This window comes from Corvus brachyrhynchos, unplaced genomic scaffold (assembly GCF_000691975.1).
Source record: "Corvus brachyrhynchos isolate BGI_N302 unplaced genomic scaffold, ASM69197v1 scaffold126, whole genome shotgun sequence".
Classification (NCBI taxonomy): Eukaryota; Metazoa; Chordata; class Aves; order Passeriformes; family Corvidae; genus Corvus; species Corvus brachyrhynchos.
This window is the reverse complement of record NW_008239283.1, coordinates 638751-658710: the sequence shown is the minus strand read 5'-3', so window position 1 is coordinate 658710 and position 19960 is coordinate 638751. Positions and strand designations below refer to the sequence as shown.

Sequence of the window (19960 nt, the reverse complement as noted above, 5' to 3'; positions counted from 1 at the left end):
AAAACTGTGAAGAAGGTTGTCCTGAGAAGAGGTGACTGCCCTGCTCCTGGTCAGGTTGGATGGGGCTCTGAGCAATATGGTCTAGTTGAAGATGTCCCTGTTTGCTGGATGGGGTTTGAACTATATGGCTTTTAAAGGTCACTATCAGAAGATACAGAAAACTATACCCAGAAAAAAATCTATTCCAAAAGGATCTGTTCAAGAGACAACCCTTGAGACAGTGTTGGTATGTGGGATGAGCGTCTGTTGATGCCCAGCCTATACAGATATATTTATATATATATATATATATGTATATGCACACACACACACACACACACACATATTCCTCATTATATAATTTTTCAGTTTCATCATAGCAAATTGAATTTATTTCATTGTAGCTTTTGGAACTGCTGAGGGGGTTTTTTTGTGTAATACTGGCTTTTTGTTTGGTGTCCAGGTCTGCTCCCATCCACACAGACAGGTCCTTGAGCCTGAAGGAGAAAGTCTAAAACACTTGTCAAAGATGGCTGCTCTTTTTGGTGACTGGTGTTGTGGGGGAAGATATCCCAAGTCCATTTCTGATGTGATTAGGAGCTTTCTGAAGAAAACTTTGCATAAAACATCTTCTACCATATGCAGAATCTTGCACTTTTGATTGCCACTGACCTCACCGTGGTTGTTTCCAAGAGTCATGGTGTGCAGGTGCCCAAATATCTAAATATTGGCACATATGTTCTTCCTGAAAGGCAGGGAAATATCTCTTTTTATTTTTCTAAATGGGAGTCTCACTCTCTCAGTTAAACATATTCTTAAGCACTGTATGAGCTTGGGGCCAAAGAACACAGTTTATTATGATACCACAGGTTACTGCGAATTATGTAGGGCCTTTATAGCAATAGTTTCATTTAGTAAAGGAAAAATGAAAAATCCTTTTATTGCCCCTCCAAACCCTTTATTTATTAATGACCTAGAAGGATGCGATGTTGTTATTATTAAGAAATGAACAAATTTTGCCTGGATGGAGTCCAGCATACTCGGAACTGGTGTTGCCTTCTAATAGCTCCTTTTTCTGAATCAAGGAATAAGTCTCAGTTCCATGTCTGAGCTGGTAAATGGAGGGTAGCCAAGGGGGACAGGGAAGGGGAGGGCGGAGAAGGGCTACACTTAATCCCCAGTGGATTTGCCCTTTCTGTGAATAAGATGGATTTCTGATGCTGATCTCCATGCCATTCATAGCAGTGTTGCCAGTAGTAAATTTGTGCTTGAAGAACCCCCCATGCCCCCTGCTTTCTTGCCAAAGCTTAACTCAACTAAAATAAATCATATTTTGGAAAGTTAATTATACAGCCAAATAAGAAAAAGGTATTGAAAAACTGTTGTGGGCCTAATGTTAAATGAATTTAAATTGGCAGTAAGGAACACTGGCACTAAAAAAAAATGCAGTAATATGGGCAAGCGGAAATAATGGAATTTAAACAAAAATGTAATGCCAAACATTGGGATCAGTATTCAGGCCCATTGCAGATGCACACAAACTTTCACAGTTTAAATGTTTTGAATTAAATTTGTTGTTTTATCATTTCAGTGTATTTCTTGGAAAACTAAAATATCAGGGGAATGTAATATTCCCACCTTCAATTGTGTTACCAAAGGTATATATAAGTCCTCTTTAAGGGGAGAACAGCTCGAGGCTGGGGGGTTTAAAAGCAGCTAAGAAACGAGGTACAGCCTAAACAGAAGCAAACCATTAAGAGAAGAGGGAAGCAAAGGGGGAAGAAAAAAGCCAACAAAACCCCCAACTTTAGGAGAAGATTAAAAAAGTTTCCCAAAGGATCAGCATCCTTGAGATTAAACATTCCCATATGTAGGCTGACATTTTAAAATGTGAGTCTTATGAAAGATAAGAAGGAAATGGTGAGAAATGCAACCTTAAATATTTTGAAGCACGACTTCCTGTATTATGTGGCAGTTGGCAAAACTTTCTGGGGAAAGATGCACGCCGCAAAATCCAAGTGCTGAAGAGCATGAGTTTTCCTAAAAGTTTCCTCCTGTTGCTTACTAGTTTGGTGTTCAAAAACTTCCACACCTTTGGAATAGCATCGCAGTATCCCTTCAACGTTGCTTTTAATCTCAAGGACAGATGTTTTAGATCAATCGCTCAAAACGGAACAGTTTAGCAGTCAGAAAACACTGTCAGAAAAGATTTGTTGTAAGGAAGACAAAACCGTGAAATAAAATTGAACTTTTATCCCCATTTGGATGGGAACTGCGCTTGGCTGGGAATCCCAAGGGGATGAAGGCAGTGGCCTATCATGTGTTGAAAAAACAAACAGATGACAGTGCTCTGCAGTAATCAAGCAAACGCTGCTTCTGGGAAATGGTGTGATCACCATTGTTCAGTGCTGCAGGACCTAAAAGAAAGATGATTATTGAAGAAAAGAAGGTGGCCTCGTGACTGGGGTGAGGGAAGACAGGATGAGCCGCTGCCAATGAGCCTGAGTTCCTGCTGGCCCTGGAGAGCCCATGTTTTCCTTGTGGTTAAGGTGTGACATAGCAAGTCTTGGCAGAGCGTCTGGGCTTTGTTTTCCAGTGTTGTTCAAAATCAGGAATGATGAACACACCAGCAGTCGAGGGTGTCAGTATTTCCTGGATACAAGATCCCTTCCAATGGCACATCTTCCCTGTGAGGGTGGTGCAGCCCTGGCACAGGGTGCCCAGAGAAGCTGTGGCTGCCCCATCTCTGGAAGTGTCCAAGGCCAGGTTGGATGGGACTTGGACCAACCTGGTGTAGTAGAAGGTGTCCCTGCCCATGGCAAGGAGTGGAACAGATGAGCTTTAAGGTCCCTTCCAACTCAAATATTTCTAAGGTTAGAAGATCTTTTTATTTCTGAAAATCCAATGCAGATGGGGTAGTGCCACTCATGTGAATAGCCACAAGCTCTGTGCATCCAGCCAGTAAACCAGAAGTGGCTCTCTCAGAACAGCCCCAACCTCGTGGCCCAACTCAGCATCCTCCTGCTTATCTCAAGATATTTTACAGCAGAAATATTAAAATTTACTCTTTTCCACAAGGCCTTGTTTTGTTTTGTGTCCCATGGTGGCCTGTTCGTATGCTGACCTGGAGTTCTGCTTGGCAGCGTCTTTTGGTCTAACCATACTGCCGTGTGGTACCTGTTTGGAAATGGCAGATGTTCCTACCAAGGACGATGTCTTGGGACCAGTTCCACCCCTTTGTCCCGCTCACCCATGCTCCGGTGTGCCACGTGCTTTTCTCTGGCCTTGTACTTTGCTTTCGGAGGTTTTTGCAGAGCAGTGCCTTTCCCTGCCCGCCTCCCTCCGTATCCTCTCTGCTGGATGAGTTTGCATTGTGTGGTGTTTTCCTCTTCATTTATTGCAAACAAATCTGGTCTCTGCCATTTGTTTACTCTTATACTCTGTCTTTATGCCTCGGTATGCATTTTTAATTAGATGCGCTTCAGTTCTTTCACTGCTTGTTAACACTTTCGTATGGTAAGTACCGTCTCCACCAGTCCTGTGAGCCTTCTCCGTGCTTAGGAAATTCGGATTTGCTTCTCCTAGCCACAATTATCATTTGATACAGAGGCTTGTTCTCTGGCTGGCCTGTCTGCTGAGTGCTTACACCCTCGTTGTGGTCTTTTAAGGTTGTTCCCTTACGCAGCCGGGATAATCGAAGTGCCCTTATTCTGCTTATAAATATTCTGCATACAGAGAAATAGTGTTTTTGCTATTTGTCTGGGTTGTTTCCGGACTTCAGCAGCTCCAGTTTGGATGCCTGACATGGAGAAGTCCTGGACAAAGCCTGCAGTGTGTGCAGATCAACTGCCTGCATTGTGAGAAGTTCTTCTGCACACGCAGAGCGGGTCCCAGGGATCAGGAATGCGCCGAGTTAGCCCTGAATGTGTTGGCCATCAGTCCTGTGAATGGAGGATAGATGTGTCTGGAGGGGAATACTGGAGTCCCAGACACATGACAGCTTTCAAGAACTGCATCTTTCCTGAGTGCCAGTATTGTTAAAGCATAAAATTACTCTTTTTTTTTTCTTTTTTTTTTTTTTTTTTTTTTGCAATAGTGTGAGCCCATTCGTGCTTCCACTGTTCTCTTTTGCCTCTGCATCTGACTCATGCCACAGGCAAAGGACTTCACCCTTGATAACTCCCCTCTATGCCATCAGCTTTCTGGAGATGATCTGGGAACTGGGATGGAAAAACTTGACCCAACTCCACCCTTTCCTTCCAATTTGCCCACCCTGCTGCAGCACTTGCCTTGTGTTGCAGAACCTGTATGATCTCCAGGATTTCACACCCTGTGAGTGACTGCAAGGTTAAAAAGTGACTAAAATGGCTATTTCCATCTCAGTCAGTCTTCCCTGACCTCACTCTCTGGCTGGGGGTGAGGTTGACAAAGGTCACAATCCACTTCAGAGTGCACAGGGATCGATATCTGCAGAAGCCAGTGCCTGGATTTGCTCCCTTTCGCTTGCCACTGCTGTGTTTCACAGTGAAGAGCCAAGAAACGTTTCTCCTCCCTTCCAAGAAGAAGGGGGAGAAAGAAAAGAAAGGGAAAAATAAAGGAAAAAGTCTTGTCTCCACACTTCCTCCCACCAGGAGGGCATTGTGTTTGGCCTCTGTTCCGCTTTTTGTTATAAATTTGCATGGTGTGATGTTTGCTTTGGCCGGTGTGCTGGCAGGGCAGCAGCTGGCATGCCGACACCACGACCGGCTCCTTTGCTGGAAGACTGGCCGGGGCAGGGTCCTCCTTGCCCCCTGTGGCATTGGAGAGGAGATGCTCAGTCTCTGGGAGGCTTCAGGAGGTGGAACAACCTCTTTGAGGGTTTGGGATGTCGAGGGCTGCCTTTTGCACTCAAATGTCGCGATTTCAGCGACTGAGCCTGCGAAAAACCATCGCTCCGTGGAGCACCCTTGCTTTGGCAGGGACACGGAGCACATGGACTAATGGGTCTTTTCCACTTTAATTTCTACTCTAAAACGACTCTTTGTTACTGTTCTCAGACTCAGCGCCAACCGTCACTTATGCCACACACCAGATATTTCTTTCTATTCTGCCCTTAGCTTTGCAGAGAAGTCTTTAAAGCAAACAAACACCAAACTGTGAGAAACCGAGGGAAGATATGGACTGGCCCACTCGTTAGTGCTGGAATGTGGAAACTATGAAGACATCTTTTTTTATTACCAATGCTGGAAAGCACAGTCACTGAGTGGGCTGGGATACAATTTATACTACATGCAGTAGTTAAAAAAAAACTGCAAAAATGGGTGTAACCCTGGGCTGTGGTACAACTGGCCTTTCAGCCCCCACTTGAGATCGGGCCATCCCAAGGGGAAACTGTGGTTTGGAATAAGAGCATGCATTTAATTTCACTCGGAGAACTTATTGGAGTTGGCACTTCAAGAAAGAAACTGAAGTATATTTTTTGTCATGATTAGTGGCCCCCTCACCACTACGTTTGATTATGTTGGAAGCTGAAAAGTTAAATTCTTATAAAATGATGATTTACAGTCCGTGATTATCCAGGTAGGGTGCGTGGTTTGCGCCAGCTTGGTCATGGGACTCCAATCTCATCCTATTTCATTGCTGTGAGAAAATAAAACTAGAATGTAAAAAAGCTGAAAACACATCCCCTGATTGCTCAGGGAATTTTCTTAGTCATACGTTATCTTTCCTAGTAGTTTCAGTTATTTTGTCTCCACTAAAACCCATAGCAAAACACTGCCCTGACACTTTCCCCTTGATTCTGGATCCACAGCAGCCACATTTATTTTTATCTCGTGTCGTCTTTTCCCCTATGGTTATGCAAATCCTTGGAATAGGGGGCACAGGGAAGAAGCAATTTTAAAGCCAGTAAATTCCAGTGGAAGATTTCTTCAGTCACTCTGAGCAGGACTATCCTGGGTGCTGCTGTGGAGATGGGGCTGCCTCCAAACAGCACAGGGGTAGGTGCCAAGCGGGGAGGTTGAATATTTTCCTTGCAGACACGTAACTTTGCCCACAGGATTGAAGTCTCTTGCCTTAATGCTCTGCTAAGCTTCTCGGGAAGTACAAAGCTGTGCCTAAGGAAGCACACGTTAGGGAAATGTATCTCCTTATGATCAGCTGCTGGATAAAACCACGGCGTGGAAAGGGTTTGGTGGTGGGTGAAGTGTGAGGCTCATGAGAAAGATCTTGGAGAAAATAAGGGGCATCAGCACTTCATTCCTTTTCCCAGCAATCTTTTTCTCTTTCAGTTAGAACTTGCTTCATTTTGATACGCTTTTTTTTATTATTATTATTCATTCTCCCCTTTTCCCCTGTTCGGGGAATTATTTTGAAATAGTAAAATCTATTTTATTTCATATTTATCTAGTTTCTTTCCCTTCCCTCCACCTCTCCCCTAATATAACAATATTTCCTTAAACCTATATTTAACTCTTTTGCAGTAGTACTCAGTGAATTCCCTGGCTAAAAATCCAGCAGGATTAAGACTGGGATGTGCTTTGTGAGCAAACATGTGTGTGCCAATGTACATGTGTGGATTTAAGACCTGTAGAATCATAAGATGTAAAATCATTAAGGTTGGAAAAGACCTCCAGGATCGCCGAATCTAACCTTTGACTGATCTCCATCTCTTCAACTAAACCAGACCACTGAGTGCCACGTCCAGTCATTCCTTGGACACCTCCAGGGATGGTGACTCCACCACCTCCTGGGCAGTTTGACCGCCCTTTCAGTGAAGAATTCTTCCCAATTTCCAACCTTAACCTCCCCTGGCACGGCCTGAGGCTGTTTCCTCTTGTCCTGTAGCTACAGCCTGCTTTGCAAGTTTTACAGAAAAAGTTGGAGATATCAGAGTGTATGGCACACGCAAGAGCCTCCTGCCAGGGCTGTGCTTTATCCAGTGCTGGGTTAGTCGATGCAATTTGTGGTCAATGTCTGGAATCACATTCAACGCCTGTTTGCTCTTCCTTTGAGTACCATTGCTCTGCTCATTACTGCAACAAATTAACCATGGTCTCTAATCTTCTGTGGGGCCTAAAGTTTCTGCATCCAGCAACACACAGAACCCTATCCTTGCATGATGTGTCAAGGGGCTCTAAACGCATCCTTAAATGCTGCTTAAACTAGGATGAGTTTAAATATCTATTTAAGCTTTTCTCTGTTTTGGGATGGGGAGATGAGGGCGTAAATATTTATGAAAAAAATAATTTAGGTGCAAGGTCCCAGGTTTGAAAAACTCGGCCCATAAAATAATGCAGCAAGGGTGCTTGTGGTTATATAAGATAACAAAATTCATAACTCATTTGGATTAATCTCTCACGTTACTACAGGGGCATATTGTGTTCACATCCATATTGCCTGATTATGAATTTATATTCAAGTTTTTCAACCTAATAGATGTACACAGTTTAAAATGGCTGACAAAGGCTAGAGGATTTGGTGTATAAACTCTGTCCTCTATGTTCATGAAGCACCATAGGGATGCCTGACCCTCCTTGGAAAGAGCCGAGTCTCTCCCATGTCAGTCTGCAAAGGAACTGCCCATCTGAATGCCAAAAAAAGTAGAATAAATCATTTCGTTCAGATATACATTTGAATATGCTCAACCTCAGCGCTCTTTTTCACATGTTCAGTTTCTTTGTGAATTCTCTAGAAGTCAAGTTTTTTGTTCAAACTTTTGGACTTCTTGTGATCTGGCTGGAAACTGGAACACATGGAGCCTCGGACGTAATCAGAAAATGTCGTGTGAAAACGAGGACTGCTGGGAGCAGCATCTTTCTTAAATTCCAGCTACTCCGAACTCCTTCCTTGCTGCTCGAGCCCTGAGCTCGCTGGTCATAGGAGTCTGTGTGCAGTCTGAATTGATTTCTGAGCCCAGCTAAGGGAAATTTTTTTCCCCTTCTCGTTGGCAGAAAGTTTGCAGTTTAAAATTACATACTGACTCTGGTGTAGAGACACAAGAAATTATAGAGCAGACACTGTCCAGGACAACGTATAATTTAAAATGTACTAAAGAATGTATACCACATGGCAAAGTAAGTGAAGTGCTTCTTCAAATATAAGTGTTTTGCATAGAAAGGCTGTAATTATCCACTCCTAGGGAAATGTTTGCATTCATTCTAAATCAATATTTACTATTCATCTCTTGTGTTCAACAAAACAAGGATTTAACATTTTTTTGTTTTAATGAGGTACTAAGACTGCAATAATACTACAATGTAATTGTCTTGATACAAAATATTGCTAAATTGTGTTGCTATTTCAGGAGCAAACAGTTTTTAAGAGGAGGGGTGTCCCTATTTGTGAGATGTTACTGCAGTAACACACAATTCAAACCCAGCCAAGCAGGGAGGCTCACCAGTTCCAAAGAGCCGTTAAAGCCGCCGCTCTGTTAAGGCCCTTAACTGGGATCATTCGGGTGAGTCCTCTGTCTCCCCCCGAAAGTATCAGCCTCTTTATAATGATTCCTTTTCAGCTGGCATCTCAACAACCACAACAATGATGTGATTTCTTTCTCTGGTTTTAAGCTTGGGTGTTTTTTTCCCCCCCTCCCAGCATCTTTCAGCCAGGCAGCAGCAGCCGAGGGCGGGCAGTAATTGGGCTGCAGCTGGCTCCACACGCTGGTTCAAACCTGTTGATGTAAATGGAGTTTCCTGAACTTCACCCTCCTGGGAAAATACGGGGGGGATTGGAAAAGTTTGCAGGATGATATCAGAGCTTGATCCTTTATCTTTTTCAAGGAACTGATCTACCTTGAAAAAAGTTTGGTGTGGTACTTGAGGAGGACATGGCAAAGAAAAAAAGTCCTCAAATTGCATGGGTAAGTCACTGCCCATGGTGAGGGGGGGATTGGAACCAGATGATTTTAAGGTCCCTTCCAACCCAAACCATTTTATGATTCCTGCACTGAGATTCGGGTGGAATGAGAGCATCTGAGAAGGATCAGAGTCTCTGGGAGGAACAGCACATTTAATCACAGCCTGTGGCACTGCTATTCTGTGGTTAGGAGGATGTCCTTGCACCAAGCATCCTTCTCTTTGAATTTACCTGGCATGTCTTAAGAAGTAATTCTCAGACTTCTCCAACTTCAAAAAAAAAACCCAACAAGCATGCATTTTTGGCACTGCTGTGGCTCCATGTGAATCAAATCAGATAACTGGAAACACTTTAGTTGGAAAATCCTTTAAAATCCTTTTCTTTAATCTCTTATATTTTATTCTTGCACACTGCCCACCATATTCCAGGCTCTAGCCTACCCCTCCCTACACAAATTGCTTCCACTTCTGCTGCTAAAATTCACAGTATGAGCATAGGCTCTTGAGTGGATTTCAATCTTGTGCTCAAGCAGATCATCCTGTATTTTTTCTCTGAGTCTGAAGTCATTCTTTTCCTCTTAGAAAATCATGTACATAAATGGGGTCAATAGCCCTGAGAGAAGAACAGTCTCTTTCCCCAGCAAATGTTATTGTAACTGGTGTTTTAATTCTCCAGATATCACTCTCAGTGTACTGGGTAACAAAAGGCTGTGTAGTGCCTAATCATTCAGCAGTGATCCAGGGAAAAAGCAGAAGGTTAAGAGCAAGTTCCTAAAGTCTGTAAAATCAATGGGACACGAGAAAGGGAACTGAAGTGTACCAGAAGGGAACTCTTGAGGGTCATTAAAAAAAGCAGAAACTGATTATGAACAGAGCTTTTTACCCAAAGAACTGGAGGAGGCCAGCAAAATCATTCTGCTGCACTCCAGTTAAATGTCTAATAGTGGAGACATTTTCTACACAGCCCATAAAGGATAATGAGGATGCCTTTGATAGCTTTCAAGAAAGTTGTTCTTGTCAGTGTTCACAAAAACATGATCTGGGCAAGCACTCTGCACATACAGCCCATGGCGATCGTACATGACGGTGAAAGGGAAGATGGCAGCCCAAAACTCTGCATTCCATCCCTGAAATACATCCCGTCAATTACATGTAGGAAAAATTGGATTGACCTGACAATATGACGTCAACTGCACTGGTGATGAAGCTTGGTGTTGTCTACTGCTTTGATGCCTCACCTTGCTGCGATGGGGGATGTAAGGAGAGGTGACAAAATCGGGTCACTTCCTCCAGAATGAGTGAGAAATAGGGGTTTGTCCTCAAACTTACTGAAATCGATTACCAACAGCAAAGTTTGGAATAGAATCTAATTGATTTCTTCTCAGTTTCTGTGTTGGGAAAGCAATCCACGGTAGTGGGAATTGGAATGTTTGTTCTCCTCCTGTCTCTGACCCTGATCCTCTGTGCGGTTCTGGGTGAGTCACAACTTTGCTGTGATTCATTTTCCCAGCGAAGAAAATTAGTATGATCCAACTTGCAGATCTTACCGGTGTACTCTAAGAATGATTTGTAAAAACAAATTAAGTGGAATTGTATTTTAGAAGTGTAAGGTTTTACCGGCCACCTTAAAAGTAGAGATCTGGCTCATTGAGAGCAGACTCTGCTCTGCTTTTAGACTATAGAGCAGTTCTGTTGGGGAAAAATACCAGAAACCTTTCTAGTAAAAATGAACTCTGAGTTCTTTGTACTTCAGAGGAAACAAACGTTTTCTCCAGAAACAGGCGTTCACAGGGATGAACCGAGTGTGAGTCAGTCCAACAGTGCTACAGCCAAATTGTGAAACTTTTGTGTCATCGCCCTGTGATTCCAGCTATCTTCAATTAATAGAAAAAAATGCAGGAAATTCAGGTGGAAGGAATGCATGGAAATTGAAGTCAAAGAAAAATATTCGTTGTGGCCTTGGCAAAGAGAGTTTTCTAAGCTGAAGGAGCTTTTAAGCAATTAGCATCTGCTGTGTGCAATTACTGAGTGACACGCAGCCCCAGATGGAGGGCTCAGAAGCCAGTGGCCATCTGGATTTTGGTCTTTATCAAGGGTAGGCTCTGTTCTGGGTTTCACCTGGCCCAGGAGAGAGACCTCCCTCTGCCCCACATTGCACAGTCAACCGTGAGTCATTGGTGGGGGAAAGGGTGAGACAATTCCTCCAGGTCTCTCAGGTCCAAAGCTTTCTGAAGTCACCGGAAAGATTATGACTGGAGATGTTGACCTCTGAATTGATGCGTTGCCCCCAGTTTTCCAAAATGAGGTAAGTTACTCAGCTAAAATCCACCTCTGAGCTGTAAAAGTGGCTTGATGTGCTCCAGCCTCCGTAGGGACATATTGCTTGGGAGCCTCAGCATCTGAAATTACACAAAGAAAATCAGCTCTTAAAGGGAGAATTTTGTCAACAGGCTTTTTTATTTACAAAAAATGCACTTAAATTTTTCTTAGAAGTGCTGAGAGGTATCAGACCCAGCCACAGAGACTAATTCTCTGAAGTAATGTAGTTTTAAAAGTGAAACTATAGTTTAGTTTGTGAAATTCAAAAAATAAAAATGAAAACCAACTGACAAACAGTTTCTGACTACTCTGTATCTAAAAATGGGCCACTCTGATTTGGTCTGTTTAAAAACTGTGAACCCATAAGGCTCGTATTCCAAGTTCAGCATGATGAAAATGAAAATTGTTGAGGTATAAACCCTTGGAAAACAGGGTTTATAATGGAAACAGTAATTGACTCTCAACTACCGCATCAAGAATACAATGTTATAATACAAAGCCTCCGTCTTGGGATCCCAGCTCTGCTTCTGACCTCAGGCTGGCAGACAAACACCTCACCACAGAGCTAACTAATGGTTATAGGTTTGGTGTTTTTGTTGTTAGTTGTTTCTCCTTTTTTTTCTTTTCATGCAAGAGCAACATGGCAAGTGAAGAAAATTTATAGGAGCAAAGCAAAATTGGCCAACAGTTCAAAAGTTCTCTCTTGTAAGTTTTTGATATTTTTCCCAATCACTGGTTCGCTCTCAGCTCCTAAGACCGAGGAGATGCCGTGATTCTACTCTGGATGAACATTTTATTTTGCCTGATAATTGTATTTATCTCAGCTTTACAAATAGTTTAACTGTTCCTTCAAAGGTCACAAATTTGGTTATCCTGAATGGAGAAGACCAAAAAGGACCAATATCTTTGTAGCTGCTGACTTTCCCTTCTCTGCATGACTGACGGAGAGGAGAGGAAAAGCAAACATTCCATTGATCTTATTAAAGATGCTTCCCAAAGCCTTTGCCTGGGCTGAGCCAGGGTGCTACCTTTGCCACCAGTTTTGGCTCCCATGACATCCTGTCATTTTGGGCTACACAGAAAGTATCAGTTCTAGCTGAAAATATCATTAAAGGTGGTGAAATGGGGAAGATCAGGAAGCTCATCGGGGGAGACTGGCTGTAGTTGGCAAACCCATGTGTAGACATGTGAAATGAAAATACCCTGAGATCAGCATGCATTTTAAAGGGAAAAAAAGGATAAATTCTACTGAGGTGATTGAGCTTATCAAATTCATATTTTCTTAAGTATTGAAGGACACAGAGCAGAAGCATTTTCTGTCCATATCTGGTCTTCTTTCAGCTACAGATTAAAAATAAAATGAATTGCTTTGGTTTCTTTAGGCGTTGAAAAAGAGACAGAGCCATAAGCTTCAATCTTGGTAGACCTACACCTTCTCCTCTGCTGGCTTTTGCAGTGGCTGTAGTGGTGTTTACAACTGTACCAGGTGGGTGCACAGGCAGAGCAACTCACAGCTTCCTTGGTGATCACTATTGGCACTTTTCAAATCCAAGGAAAAAGGTCATGGATATTCCAGCAGTATAATTTACCTCTTAGGCAAGCTTCCCAGTGATGGGCATTCTTTTTTCTTACCTTTAGCCATTGAACACCTTTCATTGCAAACTATCCTGTTGATGTCAGCGTAGAGAATCTGGAACCTAAACCAGAATACTATTGTTAAATCTCTTTTTCCTGGAATAGAGAAAATTTACCTTTACTGGCAACCATGCCTTTATTCAAATGCTGCTCCTTGTGAAAATGATTGGGAAATTGCCAGTGCAAACAACAAACAAAAACTCCAAGAACTGGCCCTTTATGACGAGTGATTTATGATTTATGCTCTAAACTATATAAACTACATATTTCTATTTGGATTTGGAAAAAAAAAACAACAATAGCTCAGCAAAAAAAATGTGTACAGTTGTGGAATGTTAGTACAGTCTTTGGCAAAGGATCAAATAGAGATAAGGCTCGATTCTACAGGGATATTAACATTCTTTAAAGCCATCAATGTGAAATAAATCTGAGAATGTATGTTTAAATTATAAAAAAAAATACAGCATGAATATGCATTTTGTAGTTAACTGCTCCCTGTTGTTTTGGGCTCTTGTCCTGCTTTAGCACGATTTTTTGAGGAGGAAAATCCTGACTGGAGCACAAGTTACATTTCAAGTCCTATTTTAGGTGGTTTGCAATCGTGGATTTCCCTATTTTTTTCTTATCATTTTTCTTTGATTTGCTTTTTTTAAGAGTATTATCCAACTCAGCTTGGCACGGCTCAAGTGCACAACTGCAACCTTTTCCATGACCCAAAAGTCAGTGCCACTCTGTGGGTTGGCAGTTTGCAAATAAAACATATCCTTAATGAAGTGTGGAAGCTCCTGTTCTTTTCCCTCCTCAGGAGACGTGCCTTAATCTCTGGCTCAGAGCCTTGTCAAATGCTGCAGTACAGAACTGGCAAGCTCGATGCTGCTAATGGATTGAAACCTCCACCAGGTTGTGCATTTCTAGAGGGTTTTTTTTTTCCTTGCTCCTTTCTTTTTTTTTTCTTTCCCCTAAATGCTGCAGCAACCGAAGCATCACTCCAGCCCTCAGTCTTCCATAACGATTGGTTAGGGACTTCAACGACAACTCTACAATACACGTAAGAGAAATTTAAATTATGCCACTGAAGTGTACCAAGGATTTGGTTGCTTATGTAGGTCAATTATTAAGGGAAAAAATAAGATTAAAACCAGGGGGCTGTTCTGTGTATTTGAAGTTATTCCCGAAGATATAAAACTGTGCTATTTACGCTTATGACTCGTGACAGGTTCTCTAAGTCACAGGCATTTTGTCTCTTCTACAGCAGAAGCTGAAAATGTTTGGATTTTTCACTTCTGTTTTCTTTTTTATTTTCTTTTTTTCCTAGAAAATCACCATAATCTAGTGAAACAGATTTGAATAAAATGACTAAAAATTACTAAAAATGCAGGACTGGAAAATATCACAGTCCTTTTTTTTTTCAGGTTATGGTTGAATAATATTGAGACAAGGCTAGTTTTCACTATCTGTGGCATAAATTGACAAATTAACAAAACTCTGCATTTCTTTTCAAAATCTGGATTTTTTTTTTTTTCCTTATCACACAAGTACGCTATGTGATCTCAGATTATTTTTTCTAAAAATTCTGGGGTTTATACAGCTGAAGAAAATTTTGTCTCAGAATTTACCTCTTTATTCAGTCATTTTGAGAGAGGTCCAGGCAACCTGATCAGGGTGCAAAACGCAAAGCACATTTTCAGCATGGTGAGCAACAACCTGCATTGCAACCTGTTGCTGTCCAGAGCTTGAGAACTTTTACACCAGGGGGAAAAAAAAATGCGGAAAGGAGAAAAGCAATCATTCAATCCCTCACGCTAGGGGCAGGAACTTGTAGTGCTCCTTTAGTCTCTGTTAACCTGGTTCTGTCAATGTCAATAACTCTGTGACATCCTGGGAGGAGGGAAAGCTGTGGGATGCCGGGTACTTGGGTGCTAAAATGTTATCAAATAATGTATGCGAGGTAGCGTGCTCCGCGTCATTGTGCCTGTGCTCCTTGAAAGCACAGGGACTCCTGGGGGAAAGTAGGTTACCCTCAGTTCTGCTGGTGGATGGAAGGGGTGAAAAGGAGGTTTTCACATTCGTGCCTTTTTAGATCCACACTCTAGCGCATTACTGGAGGGGTCTTGGTGTGATTTCTCTACCGAGCAGATGGGAAGTCACGTTTTCCCAGCAATGCTTTGGCAAATCTTGGGGTTTATTGTTATACTGAGGTTGGAAAAGCCCTCTAAGGTCATCGAGTCCAACCATTCCCCCAGCACTGCCAAGGCCACCACTAAGCCATGTCACCAGTGCCACATCCACACAGCTGTCAGATCCCTCCAGGGATGGGGACTCCAATGTCCAAAAGGGTTGCACGCTGCATCTGTGTTGATGTTCTCCACAAAGCTTCTGTGCATCTCTGGGAACTACTGGAGCAACTGTTCTTCTCCAACATATTTCCGTCAGTAAGGAATTTATGTAACCTGGGATTACCGTCATTATTTCCCCTCCAGAGGATTTCATTAAGGAAAGTGTGGGAACATCCATGCATCATCGCACATAGATGGTCTAGAACCCCTGGAGCAGCTCAGCAGCTGCCTCTGCTGCAGGTTACTTAAGTAAAAGTACTTTTGAGATGCTTGCTGGAAGTAGTGGTTTGCAGTCTGTAAAGGCACCAGATCTAGGAGAGGAAATAGGATATGATATAGGAATTGACCCATCTGTGAATTGTTATGTCAGTTCAGGAAGTTTCTGGAAGAGAAAAAAAAAAAAAAAAGAGGTAATGTTTGGCTATCTTTTCTTAGAAGGCTGAGTTTTATGTTAAACAATTGTATGTCTAGAATGCCTTGAAAGAAGACTGTAAGGACACCAGAGTCCTAGGGAACAAAAGGAAATTTGTGGAGGAGATTAGATGCTGCAGAAAAGCTGAAGCTTCGAGGCAGAAACAGTGGGAGCTGTCTGGAGTGGGGAAAGGCACAAGTGGACAGATTGAAACCTGTTTGTTAAACTTGTACAAGGATGGACTAAAGAGTTGAACACGAGGTGAAAGGAGAGGACTTGAGGAGCTGCTGGAATGTGGTGGCATTATTTAGCTGCTGGATTTTGGATGAATGACTCTGGACTTTGAAGTGCAATCCGTGGATCATGTCACCGTGAAGGGAATCCTCACAGAGTTATTCTCCTCTGCCTGCACAGACCTTGATTAGTGGTAAAGGCCCAAAGTGGCTGAGACACATATTAATGTAAGGCCACCAGTTGTAAATCAATATTTGAGGTAAATGGCTTCAACTGTTCATTATGGAAACTTCATTCTGAGAACAATTATAAGTTTAAAAGTGAAAGTGAGATTTGGCAAGCAGCATCCATACTTAATCAGTCACACGGTGGTTTCATGCTTAAGATGGAGCTTGCAGCTTGTTTGTTCTGAGAAATGCAGGGCATTCATTCATCATGTTTATTCAAATTAGGGCTTCTGGGGAGTAATGACAACGTTATTGTGCAGAATTACCCGCTGTGGTTCAAAGAATGCACCTGCCAGTATGAAAATCAGGGAATCTGGTGATGGCAGGTTTATAAAGAGTTCAGCAGCCCAGTGTTACCCTGCGAACAACAACAGAGCACAAGCTCCTGTGACTACCTTGACAGCAGCAACCAGTACTGGTAACTTTACATTTCTTCTTTAGTTCAATAAACTTATGTTTATGTCACTAAATGTGAGCTTTTATTGTCAGCACTGGAAATTTGGGCTGTATCACAGCTACATTAGGAAGCACTGTGCTGATTGCTGCAGAATTAATTTGGGTATTGCTTTTTATTTTCTTGAGGAAAAAAAGTTTTATTATTATCTTTGCTTTTGCAGAGCAATATATTTCTCTGATGACTTAGAGCTGCCTAAATCAATTCCTTACTGAATTTCTATACATTTTTAAGGTACTTTACCTCTTGTAAGGAGTGATTATTATTGAGTAGCACATACACTGTCTGTAGGAATAGTTATTGGGTTTTTTCTCTGTTCTTATAGAGGTCCCGTTGCCAGTTTCTCCTCCTCCTCCTCAGAATTAAAAAAATAGAAATAACAGTAACAGTCTTGCTGTTTTCTCCCTTCCAGGTAGGTAGAAGAAAATTACTTGATTAGATTACAGGGTTTGTATATGTGTTTAAAGAATTTATTGTGGGAAATCTATACTAGAGCCAAAATGATTAATGGTAATTAATGTTCCCACGTTTAATAACAAAAGAATTAATAGAGAGCAGCTACTTACCATAAAGTGTTTCCTTGACATTTCTTACTAAAAATAAAATTTCTAATCATGCCACATAGATTCTTGGGAAAGAAGAAAGAGAAAGATTAGGCAAGGAAACATCTCACTGTAATTTAAACCATTATTTCTCTGACAGCTTTTTATCTCCTGTCTGGAAGAAACAAACATATTAAATTTTTTATTAAAATAGTTAAGCTTTGTGAGAGTACTTTTTTCCCCAGTGCAATAATAAATATTTATTTGTGCCAGAAACAAAGAAGTTTCTCTACGAGGCTTTTAGTGATGCTTAGCCAAAGGTAGGAGTCTTTTAACCTCATAAATACAGCTCTTATGCTCGTGCTTTCTCTTCTTCAGTAGAAATTTTTGATGTATAAGTAACATTCCTACAGAGCCTGGGTCATCCACTGGTATTGATCACCTGCCTCCCTGTCCTCCTTTGACTGTTGTTTATGAAGGATGAAGTGCACGATATCAATTAAAGAACAGCTCCAAAACACGGAGTTAAGCCACAGCCACAGTAAATTTCCGAATAAATAACAAAGGCTTTCCAGCAAAGATCTTCAGACATACGGGCTGGACACTGGATGTGGCCAGAGAAGGAGTTTAATGTGACCTAGCGAGCTCTTGCAAAATCCTCCTTCTGTTGCTTGTGCTCTGCCTATCCCCTGTTGTGTTCCATTGGCATGGCTTTAAATATCACCTCCTACCCGGCAGCGCCACAGGGGCAGCGTGTCTGGATGGAATGGTAGGAGACTGGTGCTAGGCACTCACATCAGAAAGGGGATTGCATCCATTTGGGAAAAAGCTCTTGGCCAAGGTGTCCAGTACAGAGTGAAATTCCATCCTTTTGAAGGGGGGAAAAAAAAAGGAAGAGCATAAAAAGAAAAATACTGTCAGATGTCCATGTACTATTAGCACAGAATAATTTATACTGAATTCTGCTCTTACTGTTTTGGTAGATCTGGATGTGCTCTGCCTATGATCTGGATGTGGCTGGGCTTTCTCTGTCTGTGCTTCTGGCAAATGTGGTCAGTATTTAACCCAGACTGTATTTTTGTGCTTGCCATCTGCTTAATTCTGAATGTCAGATCCACAACTGGCCTGGTAGTTATTGCTATTCAGCTGTTTTGAACCCAGCTCGGTGCAGCAGATAGGAGAGGATGTACTGGTTGTGTGAAAATGTCATTTGAGCTGAGTCTCCTCCCAAGAGTTAAACCCAAATCTTCCTGTGAAAATAATAAGAAGGAATGATTCTCCTATTTTTTTATTGCATTGTTTTCTCCAACTTTGTGCCTTCTTGGCTTTGTTGCAATTAGGAAAAATAAAACAAAACAGAAAATACAGTAAAGGCTGAGCTTGTAAGAGTTTTCCATCTGGTTGGAATACCATGTCAATGGGCATGCCACACTAAACCTTTACAAAGTAATTTTCAAAGAGATTCTATGTTCTCAGGTGTGGAAAAACTTCAACACGTGACTTAACGGGAAATGTTTAACTGAAGTGGGCTATTAAATTCCCAACTTTAACTCTTCCAGGCTTTCTTACATGGTCAAGCTGGTCAGATTCTTGTTTGGAACATCTAATAAAATAATTGGAAATGGTTTTGATGACTCACTATAACTTAGAAATTTGGATGTAATGCTGGAAAGCTGGGAAAACTGCTTACAGTCACTTCATGTTGGGGAAATTACTTAACACTCACAGTTATTTGTATACTTCACAGGTCTGATTCAGTCTTACAGTTTTGATGTCTCAAACAAACGTCAGCACCTTTACAAGGAGCACATTGACAAGTGGATGAGACAAGCAAGTGGGCTGGAGAAGACATCTGCTTCCAGTCTTCTGATGTACCTCGAGGACCTGCGTCTGGAGGTAGGAGAGCTGCTGCAGGATGGGAGGGAGAGCTCAGGAAGGATCTTTTTTTTGGTGCCTGAAACCTGGGTCATATTGGGTGCAGTTTGCCAATCTCTTGGTGCAGCAGCACCCGTAGAGGTCAGAGGTGGTTTGTGGCTTCGGAAATTCCTCCAGATTGAAAAAAGGCCATTTTATATCAGAGGCTGTGGGAAAGATGCAGGAAGGAAGGCTTGCAAGGGCATGATCTGTCTCCTAGACTACAGTGCATTTCCAAGATATGGCCCCCACTGCAGGAGGCTGAGGTCAAAATGTGCTGCAACTGCATAAGAGGTTTTTCCTTAGTCTTGCTGGATGATGTGCCCAGTGTCCCCTTTGAAAAGGGTGTTGCCTGTGCTCCAGTGCTCTATCTGGCTGAAAGGTAGCTCTGCCTGCCAGGCCAGCAATGGGAGAGTGCGCATGGACATCCTTGGAGGAGACTTTTCGTTTCCTCACCCCCCATGCAATCCTTCTGCTCAGATATGGTCGAGTAAAATACGTACACAGGTGAATAAATTTATTGCACAGAGCCACCCAAAAGCATTTATCCAAACCCTATCTGCCAGAGATTAAAATGTTAAGGTATGTCCGATTGTAATCCATTTATTGTTTATGAATTCACCATCCTCTCGAACGTCCCCGGGCGCCAGGTTTTGCTTATGGATCTCTGAAACAGCTGAAGGAAATGTAAAATCAAATGTAGACAGACAGCTCCCTCTCGAATACATATCCACAGAGGCTGAGGAACACTTGTTATGCTAGCAAGGGTGTGGAATAAATTACGCTCAGGAAATTTGCTCTGGACCCACCTATTTCAGACGAGAGGCTTTGTGTGCCGTGCCGGAGCCACTCCTGGGGGAGCGGCCGTCACCGTGGAGCAGACAGGTGGATCTGGAGATGCTCGGGCTCGCAGTGTGGCACAGCACCAGCAGATCAATATTTAATGTGAAGGCTGTTGCAGCCCTTCACATACATAATTTATCCCTGATTTTGGGTACAGCTGGACCTGAGTCAAGCTGTGCTTCCAGACTGCAGGGGTATTAGAAGTGGGTCCAAGTGTTTCAGATGGTTCTC

At 42.3% G+C, this 19960-nt stretch overlaps 1 long non-coding RNA gene across 1 annotated transcript in view; it reads left to right on the top strand.

Moving 5' to 3' along the window:
* LOC108448155 overlaps positions 1-19960 on the top strand; it is a 140902-nt gene that overhangs the window by 90411 nt on the left and 30531 nt on the right. The window contains exons 13-14 of the long non-coding RNA XR_001863947.1: positions 17956-18024; positions 18720-18868. This is a non-coding gene — a long non-coding RNA (uncharacterized LOC108448155). The remainder of the gene's footprint in view (positions 1-17955; positions 18025-18719; positions 18869-19960) is intronic.